This window comes from Aythya marila (assembly GCF_965140915.1).
Source record: "Aythya marila genome assembly, chromosome: 3".
NCBI lineage: Eukaryota > Metazoa > Chordata > Aves > Anseriformes > Anatidae > Aythya > Aythya marila.
In genome coordinates, this window is record NC_139044.1 from 107,921,808 (window position 1) to 107,937,594 (window position 15,787).

Genomic DNA, 15,787 nt, shown 5'->3' on the forward strand with positions numbered 1-15,787 from the left:
CTGTGCCCGAAACACGCAGACTCCCCTAAGCCCAACCTCAGCCCCCTTCTGCCCACAGAGGTTTTCCGATTCCTCCATCTTCCCGCCCCCCCCCAACACGACGCCTTAGCCCCGGGCGCGCTCCTCACCCCCCTCCTTCCCTTCCCCTCCCTCACGCCCTCGGCGGGCGGCGGCCGCGCGCATGCTCGCGGCGGGCGGGCGGCGCGTGCGCGGGGCTGGCGACGGGGGCGCGCGCGCGCGGCGCTCTGCAGTGCGGGGCGGGCGGCGGCGCGGGGGCGCGCACTGAGCTGCGGCGCTGAGCGGCGGGCGCGCAGCTTGAGCCGCCGTCCCTCCGGCCCCAGCGCCTTGCTTTTCCTTCATCCTCCTCCTCTTCCTCCTCACCGCACGCTCTGTAAGTGCCCCCTCCCGGGAGGGGAGGGGGGGAGCGGGAAGCGCGTTCGCGGCTCCGCGCTCGTCCCCGCCGGGAAAGTTGCTCCGCGGCGGCGCGCATTGGCGAGGCGGAGGGGAGCGGCGGGCGGGTGGCGGGGGAGCGCGCTCCGTGGCTCGTTCGCGCTTGCAAGCGGCTCGGGGACAGTGGAAGTGTAGGGGCGGGTTTTTTTGGGGGGTGAAAAAGAACGAAAAGGTCGTAGGGATTGGGGTTTCCAGTAGGAAACAAACCCAAAAACCCGCGCGGGGCGAGAGCAGCCCTCGCAAGGTCATCCCAAAGCGGCGGGCAGGCAGGAGCGCGCCCCATCTTTACGGTGCCCGTAAGAACCTTTCATTTTTTATTTTTATTTTTACATTTTTTTTTATTATTATTATTTTTTAAGCTGAATTCTTCTCTGGCAGGACGGGCGCGTCCCCGAGCGGGGGCTGCACCGCTGCCGGCCGGGGCAGGAGGGGGAAGCTGGAGGTGGGAGGAGGCGGCGAGAGGCGCTGCGCGGCCCCGCTCCGCTCCCCCCCGCAGGCGTGAGAAGGAGGCGGAGGGACGGGGAGACGCGAGGCGAGAGCGCTTCGCCTCCGGAGAGCAAAACAAAGGAGCGGCAGGAGCAGGTTGAGGCACAGCGTGAGCAGCACGGGAAGGGGAGGGAAGGGATGGGGGGAAGGAGGCGATTGCGGCGCTGCCCCCGCTGCTCGGGATGCGCGGGGGGCTTCTTGGTGTGTGTGTTTGGGGGGGAGGGGGGCGCAACTTTGCGCGCCCCCGAGGAGCGGGGTTGGGGACTTTTTTTTTTTTTTTTTTTAATTTCCCTCTAAAGCCGGGACGTGGGTGCTGTGCTGGGTGCGGTGCGGTGCCCCGCTGTCCCGGCTCCGGTGAGGGGGGAGCTGCTGGAAGCCCCCTCCCCTATATCCCTCCCTATCCCCCCCCTTCCATGCATGCCGCCACCTGCAGGGTGTCCCCCCCTTCCTCATCCCCAACCCCATCAGCCTTTCCTTTATCGGGCTGTCCCCCCTTTCCCCTGTTTCCTCCCCCTCCCTTCTTTTGCTCTAGCCTGAGGTTCCCTCCTACACCCCCCCAATGTGGGGAGAAACCATAAGGATTTATTATTGTTGTTACTATTTGGGGGGGGGGCAGATGGATGAGATCTTATGTAACTGCAGACCCCCCCCCCTTCCTCCCCACCCTCAGAAGAACCTGCTCGGGGGCTTTACAGAGCTGGGATGGGGCTCTGCTTTTTTTGGGTGAGAAAGAGGGAGTCCGAGCCTGGCCCCGCAGTGGTCGCGGAGCCCTGGGGGTTCCCGCAGCTGCGGCACCGCCCGGGGACCTGCACATCTCGGGGGGCGTCTACCTGCACCACCTGGCTTCACGGCCAGGGAAATTGGAGAGAAAGCACCCAAAGGCCAGGGGAATTAGAAAACCTGCCCTTTTCATCGCGACTGAAATGTGGTTACTCGCATGCCAGAGCCCCGGGCGGTTAGCGAAAGGGGCGAATGTAGGGATAAACACCGTGTTCTGGCGCTGAAGGTGTTAACAGAGCAGATGTGTTTAAGAGATACAGCTACTTTTCCCAACGATTCCGCTGGCAAAATATTTTTAGCGATATTTTATAGCGACCGTTTCTGTCGATAGGCGTTTTCCTCCTTCGTATATCGGAAAGTTGAGCGCTTGGAGATCTCGCCGCCTCTTTCTGAAGAAGAGAGAGATGCACGTATCTGTTAACCGGGATTTGCTGAGGAGTGGAATCCTCACATTCAGAGCAAAATGAGTGTGTGAGGAAGCTCAGTCTTTGTAAAATGCATATTCACTGCCTCTTTTCAGAGTACATGCTTACTAGTAGTTCATTTCTATGACACACTTTCAAATTCATTAGATCTCACTGCGACTCTTTTTTCTAACAAAATGCTTTCTTTTTTTTTTTTTTTTTTAAAGAACACAGCTAATTTAACAACATCCATTTACTTGAAAAGTTTTCCAGTGCAATGTTAAACACCACTATCCATTGCAGTTTTGCGGACTGCGATCAATTTTAATTAAAACTTTAATTACGTTTTGCCTCTCCACTCAAACAAAGCATGTATAGTGGTCCGGGCTAATGCTGCTGTCAAGGAAAAATAAGGAAACACATTCTTAATCTTCATTGTGTATTATTCCTGCCTTTGAATTAAATCCTTATCCTGCTGGACTTGAAAGGAACTGAATCACAAACTTTTGTGGCACAGAGCCGCAGTACCCAGTCAGGTTTCTGGGCTGCTCCATCTTCTGGCCCCATACAAACACATGGTACATAAAATTACACTAGTAAATTTTCCCTGATTTTTAGAATTGCCTCACATTGTGGAACATTGAACTATTGACACCACATCAGCTGTGTTGTTGAGCAACACCTGTCTCAGACGGTCATGGCTTTATGTAACCACCCAACTGCAGGATGCCAGAGCCGTCCCCGATGCTTCCCATTGCATTTCACAGTTCCCCGTGTACATTCCCAGTAACGCACCAGAAGAACCTGCATTGATACGACATTGTGGCACCAACATGAACTGAAATCTGGATAGAAGGGTAAAGCAAAGCTCCATTGTGGGCTGGGATAGGGTATGGCAGGGCAGAAGGATGCTGCTTCTGCTTGTGGACATCCCACTGGCCGTGTAGGGTGGTGATGGTGCAGCAAAGCTGGCTTTGGTGCTGCTCAGAGAAGCATCCTGCTGCCTGCAGTGCTCTGGGCTGTGCCGGGTCTCCTCACCAGCCCTCCAGCACCTCTCTGGTACCTGCCGAGCCATGTTCTCCTGTCGCCTTTCCTTCTCCTCTTGTCGGTCTGTTGGGGTGGTATACCTTTCTGGACTTTTCTGTCTCCACTCTACATTCAGCTGCAAGCAGGATCTGAATCTCAGAACGTAGATTCCTCTCAGCAGGCACATGAATATAGCGAACTTTGTTATGGAGCTTCCAAAATTGTTTACTTGTCAAGCTGTTCTGGTTTTGTTTTTCAGTTTTGGAATTCTAATTTTGTCTGGCTGCACTGTGCATTCCTATGTTTTTGGATTATTTATTTTTTTTTAATTGCATCTGTGCCTCGCACTCATTTTAGGGATTCAGTTCCGCAAATTCTGCAGATTCCCCTGGATTTCCAGAAGTTTGTGTCTCTGTGGCAAATAATGCTGGCTCATCCTCAGAGTATGAATTAAACATCAATGTACACTAGTTGGAATTAGTCAGAGGGTTTAAAATATGATAGGTAAATTTGTTTTTAAAGTACTTAGAAAGACATTGCACTTACCATGAGAAGCTGCGCTCCTAATCTGTGATGTAACATTTTCTGTGATGGTCTTCGTCCCTTCCTTTTTTAATGCATGTTGTTTTTTCCAGCGTGGCTTGGGGCTAAATGCCCTTTGTTTTTAAGAGTTGTCTAAGGGAAGCTTGTTTCAGAGCGGTTTTGACTGCCTTTCTTTCTGCCCTTTCTTTTAATTTTGTGTTACACTCATAAAGAAGAGCAAATGTGGTCTTCCTGCATTATTTCTCTTGCCTAGTTTTGTCTCAGACTTCATCATAATGAGGCAGATCTGTCCCCATTTTCTTGTGGGTCCACATTACCCACATCTGCATGCCTCCTGCCATCTCATAAATCCTTTGCCTTTTTCGTTTTTCCTTTGGAGTATAATTTTGTGTCTTCTCTGACCTTTGTGTGCCTTCATTGCGTCTTTGGATCCCTTTTCCCTGCCAATTATGTTCTTCACTGCTTATTTCCCTTAATCCACGGGAAAGATCGTGACTTATTCCATCTCTTCTCTACGTGGCATCGCTAAGAGCACTGCCTGGTACAAGAGCACAGCACGAGCAGGGAAGGCTGTGAGCACGTGTAGTGCTGTAGGATGTCAGGATCCGGATGGGCTCCCAGCGCAGCAAGGTGCTTTCTCACCTCCAGCTCCCATCTTTATTCATCAGAAGTATCTTATCCTTTGAATTTTATACTGTTGCTTTGAGAGGAATAGCCTTAATCCTTTTCAAAGATAATGAAACAGATGATAAAAAGGATACTTGCTAGTGGAATTCGAAATCTCCAGGTAGGGCTTCAAATCCACGTTGCTTTTTAAGTTGTGACTTAAGTTGCTAAGGATACATATGTACTTTTTCAATTTGTGTTTTAAACTTCTGTGGACATTATCTACGGGGTCTCTTCTTTCAGGAGCTTCTCTACATTTAAATATGAATATGACCTAGAGGACAATAATATGCATGTAGGAAATTAAGTCAGATTACCAGAGATGGATGGTATCACAGCTGAAAGTTGTAAAAGCTAAGTAGTTTCAAGGAGACAGTTGAAGGAGAAGGAAGAGGTGTCAAGCTGTTTTTGTTCATGATTATTCCCCCAAGGAGAGTAAAGAACAGAATATATTTTCTAAAATACCTCATAAAACCACAATTAATTGAAATAAACAATGTTTATTGAGAGTGAGTTGATAAAGGTATTGTTTGTTGACCTGAAAATGACGTATTCTGAAACTCCAATACTGAGGACAAAGGAGGATGAAATGGATCTTACTGAAGATTGTCTGCCTGGAATGAACACCATTTAAATCACATTTTCAATCCCAGACTGTACAAATTTAACAGACCATATTACAGTTTCCACAGTTTTAGTGTTTTGAAAGAGAAAGAGGTTGCTATGTTCCTGATCTTGTCAACAGTCTGTGATTTCTGAAGTCACGAGAGTTGATAACTTGAGATAATCAAGTGGATGTTTTAAAATAATTAAAATATTTTCCCATGAGAAAAATAAAGAATTAAAAAACAAACAAAAAAACCACCACTTTATAATCACAGAGCACAGAGCCGTTTAGGAATATCTACACAATCAGTCCAAAATGAGGGGAAAAAAGAACCTACAAGCTGTAATGGTGATTTTTACAGCTTGTAGACTAAAATATATGAGATAATAAACTTTTTAAGTTTTTAATAATTATTTTTTTTTTAAGTTTTAAATGAGAGTGACTTTTACTCACTTGACTTATAACTGATTTAATTTTAAATAGTTGATGGTTTCAGAACAAAATTGTTGGTTTTGTGCAACTCCACTGTGTAGTTTACGAAATACCAGAAAGAATTTATTGTCTGCTTACAGACCTTCTCAAAGTTCATTGATGTAAACACCTACAAACTGAGGGAGATTTATGATGGTAACACTTCCAAGCTCCTTTTCCGGTCCTACCAAAGTATTTCCATAGGCTTAATAGTGGAATTTTGTTTAACTGCTGATGAATTGAATCAACCAGTATAATATCAATCTATGGGGTTACCTTGCTCGTTCAGACTTTGATGAAGAACATACTGTCAGCACTGTACAACTTAAAATGTATACTCAGGAAGAAAACAAGCTGTGATGGTAATTTAAAGAGCTTTTAGACTAATAAATATAAAACTCTAAACCATTTGATGAAAATTGCTTTAATTAATTTTTAACTGGTAGATAAATGTGAAGTTCAGAGAGATGAATGGCTTCAGATTCATGAGTGTTTAACTCTACTAGGAGTATTGAAACTTTTAACCAACTGTCCACAACAGTCCATGAAACACATTCTTATTTTTTTTGGGGAAAAAAAAAAGTCTTGATTGAAAGACCACAGATAATGGAAAATTATCACAGATCTCCCTAAGATTTTCTAGTAGTTAATTATTATTGGTGTTAAAAACGTACACCTCACATCTTGCTTCTGGACTTGGTTATCAGTTCTTGAGACAATCAGTTCGGATAAGCACCTGAAGCAGTTGAAATACCAATCTTAAATAGGTCAGCTGTTGATCCAGGTGTATGTAAGCTATCCATGGCTTGATTTTAATATCTAAAAATAATTCCACAAAGGCAGTATGTTACTGAAAATGTTTGTGTTGATTTTTTTTTGTGTGTGTGTTTTTTGTTGGTGATTTTTTTTTTTATAAAAGATTAGTGTTCCACTTAGTAGAAAGCATTTTTATTCAAAAGTAGATATTAAATCATTCGCTATGAAATGGAATTAAATGGCAGTGAGGAGAGCTGAATAATGTCCTTTTGGCGGACTACATTTCAGAATATCTGTGTATTTAATTAGACTTTATTCAGAATGGAGTCATCTAAAATTAGAACATCTTGTTTATAAAAGCTGGTAGAATACAGCATATTTCTGCGTACTCTTATCAGCTATATTTAGAAATATAAAGTAACTGAAGACTCTTGAAGAATGAAATTGGGAATATTAGCAGTTTGAATTAAAAATGCTTTTGCTTTTTAAAAGAATTTGGCATATAGAGAATTCTTTTTTTTAAATAATAAAAAAGACCAATTTTACAAGGCATTGGCACTGAAAATAAAATCTGCTTATGTAATGGATAACGCTGCAAAAAATCATTTGTGTCACTGCCGCTAATACCCAGCATATATCCAATTAATATCACCATAACTGGTGTTCTTTCATTGCAGCAGAACATATACAGTACTTTTTCAAAGTGGTCATTTTTCATTTTATATGTACATTTTTTTCAAACAGTACAAATGAGTACAGATATTCAGGAGTGATCTTGGAATACCTATATTGAAATGAATAAAAGGCTTTCAATTTGAAAGTACGATAGCCTGAAAAGTAGTTTTTGTTTGATAAGTAAAACATCATAGTGCTGATTTCTGCAGACCTGGCTGATTTATACAAAAGGACTGTATCTTCAAATACATTTTAACTAATTTTGACCTGCATTTTTCACTTCCTTTTTTTTTTTTTTTTTTTTTTTTGGCATATCTCTGAGTTAGATGTGTTAGTAGTCTTGGATCTGATCACATTGATCACATTGTAAGGGCAAAGGATGCTTGGCACTGTGCTCCAGCTGGCATGAGAACATGAAGAAGGTTAGTGTATTTTTGGCTTTGAAATCAGAAGGTGACATGTTTTACGCTGTTAAAACTTCTATATTATGCCTCCTTAAATGAAGAGGGTCAAAGAGTCATAAACTGTTCTTCCTGAATAAGTATATAAAATATACTTATTTTATAATAAAATAAGCATAAAATACGCCTGCCTTCTCCTGTCACAACATACAGACACAGCTGTATGATTGAAATGACAGAGAGTTTTAGAGAAGTAGCTTCCAAGGCTCCATTTCCCTTCCTCAGGTATAGTAAGTAGATCAAAAAATAGCCTTTATCATTCTTCATTAAGAAGTTTAATTTGCAAGATGGTACATGTTAGGCAAGTGCTTAACTATTTAGTTCAGTGTCAATTTTTTATTTATTTTAATTCTCACCTGGGGAAATTGGAGGATTGGAAAGGGTTATTATTCTTTGTATTTTTCTCAGGTGCCTACCACAAATAGGTGCTACTGCAACACAGTTCAATAAGAAATATTAGTTCCTACATGGTTAAAAGGTGAACATAACTCATCGGGGCTTCCCTCTCTGTTATGTGAGAGTGTAATCCTGAAGTGTCAGCAGGAGCTCACTGCCTCCTGTCTTATCTCGTCCTTCAGCTTTTCCCTGATCCCTTTTTTCCTCTCTTGCTGGCCTTGCTTCCTCGCCTCTGTAATTCTGTTCCAACAGCCCCCTGCTTCCTGAGAGGCTCCCTGTGTTTGGGGACACCTGGCAGTGTGTGCTGCACCATGGTGCGCGTCTCCTTCACCTTTACGCATCTTAACTGAGTTTTTATTTTTATTATTTTTATTTTTATTTTTATTTTTATTTTTTAACTGTGAGCTTTATAAAACAAGGATCTGGCCTTTGTGTACATTCTCAGAAGTGCAGCTGTGTGTATATTTACAAAGCTCTAACATTAAATATTTATATTAAAATTATAACAACATATAGGAGATGTATTAACTGCAACCCGTGCAGAAAGATAAGATGCATATTCAGGGGTTTCATGGAGTGATTCTGAACCAGTCCACGTCTGATAGCAGCATCTGAGTCCATCTCCTGCAAGGCTAATTGAGGCACATTTATTCTGCAGTCGCTAGATTGTGAATGAAATATGCTGACATACTCAAAGCAGCCCTAAACCGAGCATTAGATGTACCTGCAGCAAGCTGGACACAGCAGTACAGCGCTTAGCATGGCTTATGTGCTCGGGTCTTCGTCCTGCCCTTGAGTAGGTTTTGCAGCCTACACTGCCTTGTGCTTTGGCCTCAGTGCCAAGCCAGCAGGTTCAAAGCTGCTCCAGCTGCAGGGGCTGCAATGCAGACATACCCTAGAGCACTTCCCATGCAGCTGGGGTTGCATCCAGATAGCTCTAGACTGGTATTTTCATAAAGAAGTCTGTACGAAGGTATAGTACAGAGTGAGCAGATGTTCAATGCAGCTGCATTCCTCCTGTCTGCCTTGTCTGGTGAATCAATCGCCAATGCCATAACTCTCTGTATTTTAGTGCAGGGTCCCATGTGTTGCTCCTGGTAAATCTGTGTAGTGGAATCAGAGCCTATGTATTATTTTTTATCGTTTTGTTTTGTTTTCTGTCTTGTGTAATGACAGGGTAGGAAGATGTGATGTAGGAGACTGAAAATGTTGTAATAATTTAGCATAATACACTTTTTCATTTTATTTCTATGTCTTGTTATCAATGGTCAGTATGTATGTTATCAGTTAATGCTGTATCATCTATGTTTGCTAATTGGCTTAACAAAATCCGTTAATGCAAGTTCTTCAGTTGCACAGCACTTTGTTTGCTTTAGACAAGACTGAGAAAGAGAATGGTTTGCTAGTTAATTGCTATTACATGTGTGATGCATTGCTTTAGTACCTCCTTCAAATATTTTTCACTTAATGTAGGTTTTTTTCATGATATTCAACTATGATTGAGAAACAACAAGTTTCTGAATCACTGAATGAGAAATCTGCAGTAAACATAAAAGAATAATTTGTATTTCATTGTCTATAGGCAGTCCTATCATTGTTTTCTATTATTGTTGTTTTAATGTTGGTGAAAAAGTCAATGTAAAACTAATTAAAAATCCTGTGACTTCACCTGCTTCAAATAAGTGAAAAATAAATATGTTTAGCTATAGTTTGAGTTTTAGTAAGTGTCTTATATTTCTTATTGGGCTTAATAAAAGAGAGTAAGATATTTTGAAAATTCCACTTCTTCCCTCTATATTGCAAGGTGTTCGGGGTCATAATGTACATGTGACCCATTTCAGCAGTATGCAGCTCCCTGTTGCCAACAGAAATGTGTTAGTGATGATCAATTGCAATATATCAATGTCAACTAATCTCCAGATATGAGAAATAATTAATGGAAAATGTGAGTTTATTTGGGATTATACATCACTGCAATATCTGGAAATTGTGATTCTCTGTGCTGCCCAGTAAACTGAACAGTTCATTGTTGTAGGCATTGATATACTCAGAATGGCTTCAACGCCTGAAGCTATGCAAGATAACTAACATATTCAGTGTTTCTGCAACTCTGCATTTATTTTTCCTTTTACTCAGAATAGTAATTTATGAGATTCCTGATTCTAGGAAGATGTACGCAGCATCTAGTGTCTGTTTCAGTCCTGTACTTTTGTTTTCCATTGAAAATATTTTTAGAAGGCTTGCAGAAATGAGCAGTTTTTTCCATGTTCTGGATAATCAAAGTGAGTGGTAACACTCTGGACACTGGAATGATGAAGTATTGTTTTATAAGTACTGATTCTAGCAGAATAAAACAAGAAATAAAGGATCAAATTCACACAAGTTACAGGGACAAAATCACCATGTGTGAACACCGCTATGGTAACTGGCCGTGGTATGAAAATTCAGACTAGAATAGAAGCAACTATGAGGAGAAAATGTGGCATTGGTGGGCAGTGGCTTTTAGCAACTGGCATCAGGTGACAAGCAGAGGCATCAGGAAATACTTAGGAGAAATGGAAGGATGGCTTGATGCTTCTTCATTATTAAACATTCCCAGAGAGTTGAAAGTGATTGAAAATTTCATTTATGAATCGATCCCTTCTTGAATGAGCTGGACCAAAGTCCAACACCATACAAATGTATGGAGTCATTCTTTGACCTGCTCTATGAGATCCCTACTGGGAAAAAAAATGGATCAAGTAATAGATGTGAATAGTGCAAAGTATAGCCTGAACCATCAAAACACTACTGCAGGAGACTAGATCACAATTCATGGGAAAATCTGTTGGTTTAAACTCCGAGTTGACTAGAAATGTAGGTGTAAGTGTTCAGCAAGCTGGTAGCCTAAAGGAGATGAAACTTGGGGAAAAAGAGGTGTGATCGTGAATCATGTCAGAGATGTAGGCAGGATTGGATCTGTGAGGATTTCACCGCTAGGGAGGTGAAGTTTTACATGAATCAATAAGGAGGGGGAAAGTGAGCACAGACATTTAGGAAAGGGAATTGGGTAGCATTTGAAGATTTGAAGAGTGTAGAGGTGTCAGTGTCTAGGAAGGACTGAAAGACTGCGGAGTAAAGAGCCTTTCACAAAAGAGGTGATTAATTTGAAATGGAAAGTTACAACAGTTCGAGTACTTTTCATAACTTTTTAGGTGCTACAAGAAAACTTTATTGGAAAAATTTGAATTTGAATCACTTTTCTTTGAACTGCTTCTTCATATGTAATGATAGCCAAGCTATATCAGAGCTGTACTAGAGCAAAAGCATTCACTGAGCTGGGTGCTTAGAGGATGCCTTACTGAGATGCCAGTAGCTTGCCTGCTGCACTGAGATAACTTTGTTTATATGTATGAGATGGGTGCTAGATGTTGCCGTTGGGAAAGAAGGGGAATTGAGATGGTTTTAAGTCACATATAAGACCTAAAAATGACCAGAGAAGATCCCCCAATGCAGGCTCCCTCTGGCAATGAGTTGTGTGTGGGTGTAGGGGAACTGGCTCATCTAGAGGCATTTGGGACATGAAACTAAGCAGGGAGATGGATTGAAAAATAAAATGTGAAGCGTTTGCATAAGACTTTATAAGTTCTCTCATCATATGATTCATTGGTCTCATGACTGAACTGCTGCTTTTCAAAATCCTGCTTTTCCACAGTAAAAAGCTGTTAGTTTGGGGCTCTGATTTTGAAGAATTTAAATGACAAGTTGCTCATTGTTTTGCATTTGTTTTTATGTGCCATGTAGTTTTTCATCACTTATGTCAGTTTTGAATGGGAGAAGACACCTACAGTATTGGCAGATTTATGGAATTTGCCATGATTTCATTCACATCATATATGATGAAGCAGGAGGCAGAAATGTGACTTGTCCCAGAGCTTTTAGCAAAATAATGGCAGAGCAGAGGATGGTATCCAAGACCCTGAAAATCATAGCAAATAGCAGGCTGTGTTTTACCTATCTGCTTGATTATGGTGCTATAATGCAGTTCCTCTTGTGGGAGGAACTCAGTTTGTGCTGCTAATTTGAAAGTGGTAGGGAAAGAAAAAAAACACTCAAAACCCCTATTTCTAGTTGTTACGTGTCACAGTGAAAAATGTTTGGCATTTGTATAAATCATCTGCTGAATCTACAAGTTTTTCCTGGACATAATAAAGGCCAATCCCTTCCTCAGAAGGGTTGCCCTTGCAATTCAGGTGTAACTCCCATACTACTGACTGTCTTCTGCATCTGGCAGCGAGACAAGTCATACAAGAGCTGCTGGTGGCAGGTTTGGCATTTAAAAAGAATGAGAATGTGGACATGGAAATTTGAATGACAGCAGGGTCCCATTGCACTTTTGTTGTTGCACTGGCCTGTCCCACCATGCAAATCCTTGGTATACTTAAGACGTTGGGCAAGGAGCTGTTTCCAAAAATGGCAGAGATTTTCTTTGGAGGATATAACCCTTTTTGGCAGCAGAAGTGGGTTATGTCAGATTAAAATCCCTATGTAATTATCTTCCCATGAAGTAATGGGACAAATACAGAGCTGTTGTCTGCCTGTAACCTGCTTCTGAGACTTGTCCTTCCTCTTGGCTCTCTGATGTTCTCATCGTGAAGCTAGACAGGATGGTTCAGAAATATTGGCTACCCTTGTAAATTCTTACAGAATCAAGTAGTTTCTGAAGTGCCTGAGTGTAGTTCATGAAATGATGAAAGCAATAACAAACTAAAGTTAATAATGAACTAAAAGTGTTAATTTGAACTTAAGGTATAAAATAATTACTAGGCTATCACTAGTCTAATTTTGAAATATGTATAAAGTGGAAATCAGCAGGTATTCACATTTTTACCTAGGTTCCTGTGCTTTTGCTGCTGAGATCTGTCGAGTGGTGGCGTGATAATAATGATCCACTTGGGCTGGAGCTGTGGAGGACATGGATTAGAGAGCAAAGATTGGGCTCTTGAATTAGGTAGTAAGGAGATGCATGTCTCTCTTATCTCTGAGTTTTAATTACATTGAATTAATTACATCACTTTATTACATTTACATACAATTATTGTATCGGTTTTAATTATCAGTTTAGCCGTAGTCCTTGACACATTTTTTCTTCTTCATTTTTTGGATAATAAAATGCAGTTATCAGCACTCCATTACATATGTGAGTTTCTCATGCACACATGCTTGTTAAACTACTGTGAAAAAATGATGTCCCAGATCAGTTTCTCATACGGATTTGTACATTCAGTTTTATAAAGAAGCCAGCAACTGACCTTTTCTCAGTTGTGTGCTTTATGGAAGACTATAAAATGGTAGACCTCTTCTGTAACTTAAAGTTGAATTCCCCTTTAGACAGGCTTTGTGGCTTTTCTCCTTCAGCATGTGAAGCATTACCTAGAGATCAGTTCAGTGAATAAACTGGAACACGAAAATTTCTCAGAAGAGTGCAATAAACCTGCATAACCAGTTACATCCTGCTAATCTGTGGGTTGTGCCTGAGATTTGTCACTACAATAAGAGTTGGCAGAAAAAGCTATTATCTGTGCTTGCTTGTTTCTGAGGGGAATGGGTATGACACTGTCAAGACTGAGACCAAGACTGAGGTAAAAATAGATTTTTTTAAATATTAGAGCAGAAGAAAAGGGAAGGTACATGTTTTTATGTGGAAGGGCCCAGACGTTGTGTGTTCCTTGTTATTCCTTTGAAAAATCTATATTTCTTTGGCCCACCACGCTAGTGATCATCACTGCCCATCTATTATTATTACGGCAAAATGTTGGAAAGTGAAGTCATTTGAGCACCAATTGCACTGGCTATAGGCCAATTCAACTCCATCAGACTCCATTAAGTTGTTATTAAGTGCTGTCAGCCAGCTCCACATTATGGAAGAAGAGAGATGAAAATCCGTTGTGTGTAAGAGTTGGTTATCTCATTTTTTGGGCTTAACAAGAATCTGGAGCTTGTACAACAAACTTTTCAGCTTAGTTGTGTGTTCTGAAAGTGGAACTCCACAGTCTGGTTGTTCTTCAGCAAAAGAGCTTGCCAGTTTTATTCTGTAGCTCCAGGCCATTCAATAGGACTTTTTAGAGCTCTGAATAACGTTTTTAAAGGCATGTTTTAGCTGTGGTGGATCTTTGCTTTTGCAGGAACATCCCATGGCTAGCTGAAGGGGCTCGGTCACTTGATTCTTTGCTTATTTTTCTGCCTGAGGCACTTCAACAACATGTGCACTAATGTGTACCTGCAGTCAAGCTTGTTCCCAGGGGACAGATGAACGAGCAGGGCAGAAACGGTGTCTATCCTGCCTCTCCTGCGGGCAGCAAGCATCAACAACCAGCAAGGAAGCTCCCTGCACTGTGCCATTCCTGCAAGGTTTTCCCCGAATCTCCCTTCTACTTGTCCAAAATAAAATCAAGCCTCAAGTAGAGGAAAAGTAGAATATGCCTGGTGGAAAGCAGCAAGCAGCCCTTTCATCTGCAGCAAGCAGATGAAATAGTGGTTCAGAAAGAAGATTATGTTTGAAATATATTCACTAGCATGGAGCTTACTCGACCTGTCTAAAGTTTTCTCAGAGTGTATAATCTCCTGAGTGTCTGTACTGCATATTTATTAGCTCGTGCAAAATGCTGTGGTGGGAAGCAAGTCCTTCCTTGGTTGGCATGTACTGCAGGCTGGAGTTTGCTATGAGGGTCCTATACCTGCAGGCAGTGTGGGCATGGCCTGCTGCAGAGCTCACCTCAGTGCCCATGGCATAGAGGCACCTGGGGCCTACCCCGCTGACACTCAGTGAACCAAGACCTGGAGACACCACGGACTGCTGACATGACAACCCAGTTTTTCCTAAGAAATGCATGTCCCTCATCAGCTGTGCCCAGGTCACAAGTTTAACCTCCTGTTTCCCAAAGGTCTGTATGAAGCTTTGTGGAAAAGTTTCTTATTCGGCTGTTTCACACAGTGACACAGGATACCATTCCATTTCCTCCGCCCTGTCAGCTGGCTGCAGAAGAGCCTGACTTTTTCACTTTTCTCTATGTCATTCATGAAAAAATTTGCAAAGCTACGCTCTACTTACTCCCTCTGTCCACAAACTATACAGTATAATACTATATAAAGGCTATATAAAGTTAGAAAGTCTTCAACACCAGAGTGCATAGCTTGTATGGGGATCTGTGGAGAATATTTTTAAACAGGTTTAATTTAATTAAATTTAATTTAAATATTTTTAAAAAGATTCTACAGCACACTGAAGAATCTTCAGACTTTTTGAGTATTTTTATGCTGTTTTTCTCCTTCCAATACACTCCTGATAAAACCTCTCAGTAGAATCAATTCTGCTCTTGATTATCTATTAAAATCAGTAACAAATAAAATATAATTTCTGCAAATACATAGATCCATGGATGTTATGCCTCCTATGTAAAATAAGAGGTCATGTTTCTGTAGCAAAGTAAATAACAAAGAGGAACTCTCCTGCTTCTGATGTTCTTTGGGTAAAGCTATTCAGAAGTAATTCCATGTATACTTAGTCCAGAAAATTGTTGTTCTCTAGAAAAATGTCTATGTTAACAAGATGCTTTTCTGAAGAACAGGAAAGGGTTATGAGTGTTATTACCTTGAATTTCTCTAGAATAGCTTTTGTAGTTCACATCCACTACCTATTTTAGTCTGAACTAATATTCAGGTGTAGGCATGCCCATAGTGATTGAATCATTAGAAGAATTTGGAAGAATTACAGGAACTTGAAAGACTGCAGTTATCAAAGCAGTGAGAGCTTAGGAGAGCTCTCTGTATGGAAGAATAGGGAGCTAAGCGTGAGAGTGAAACCATGGCTTCGTAAATGGACTTCTTGCACACGGTGTTCCTACCCACAAAATCCAGGAGGTAATTACCTGGCTTAATCAGTCACAAATGAAAGGCTGTCCCAGGAAGAAATTACCTCATCCTGAGGCTGGAACTAGGACAAACCTTCCTGGGCCTGAGAAAGGTGTATTTACCTTTCTCAGGGTTTTCATGTTGTAACAGCCTGTTCCTGAGGTGGTTGGTGGTTA

General features: G+C 41.7%; 1 protein-coding gene across 5 annotated transcripts in view; it reads left to right on the forward strand.

Annotated features, from left to right (window-relative positions):
* The first annotated feature begins 260 nt into the window (after positions 1–260).
* Positions 261–15,787, forward strand: part of VSNL1 (visinin like 1) — an 89,207-nt gene continuing 73,680 nt past the window's right edge. Inside the window, exon 1 of one of the 5 annotated variants that reach the window (XM_082758229.1) lies at positions 261–391. The gene's annotated coding sequence lies outside the window, so the exon portion shown is untranslated. Of the gene's footprint in view, positions 392–961; positions 1,046–15,787 lie in introns of those variants that run through there. The other 4 variants (XM_082758230.1, XM_082758231.1, XM_082758232.1 and 1 more) reach the window with 4 other exon arrangements.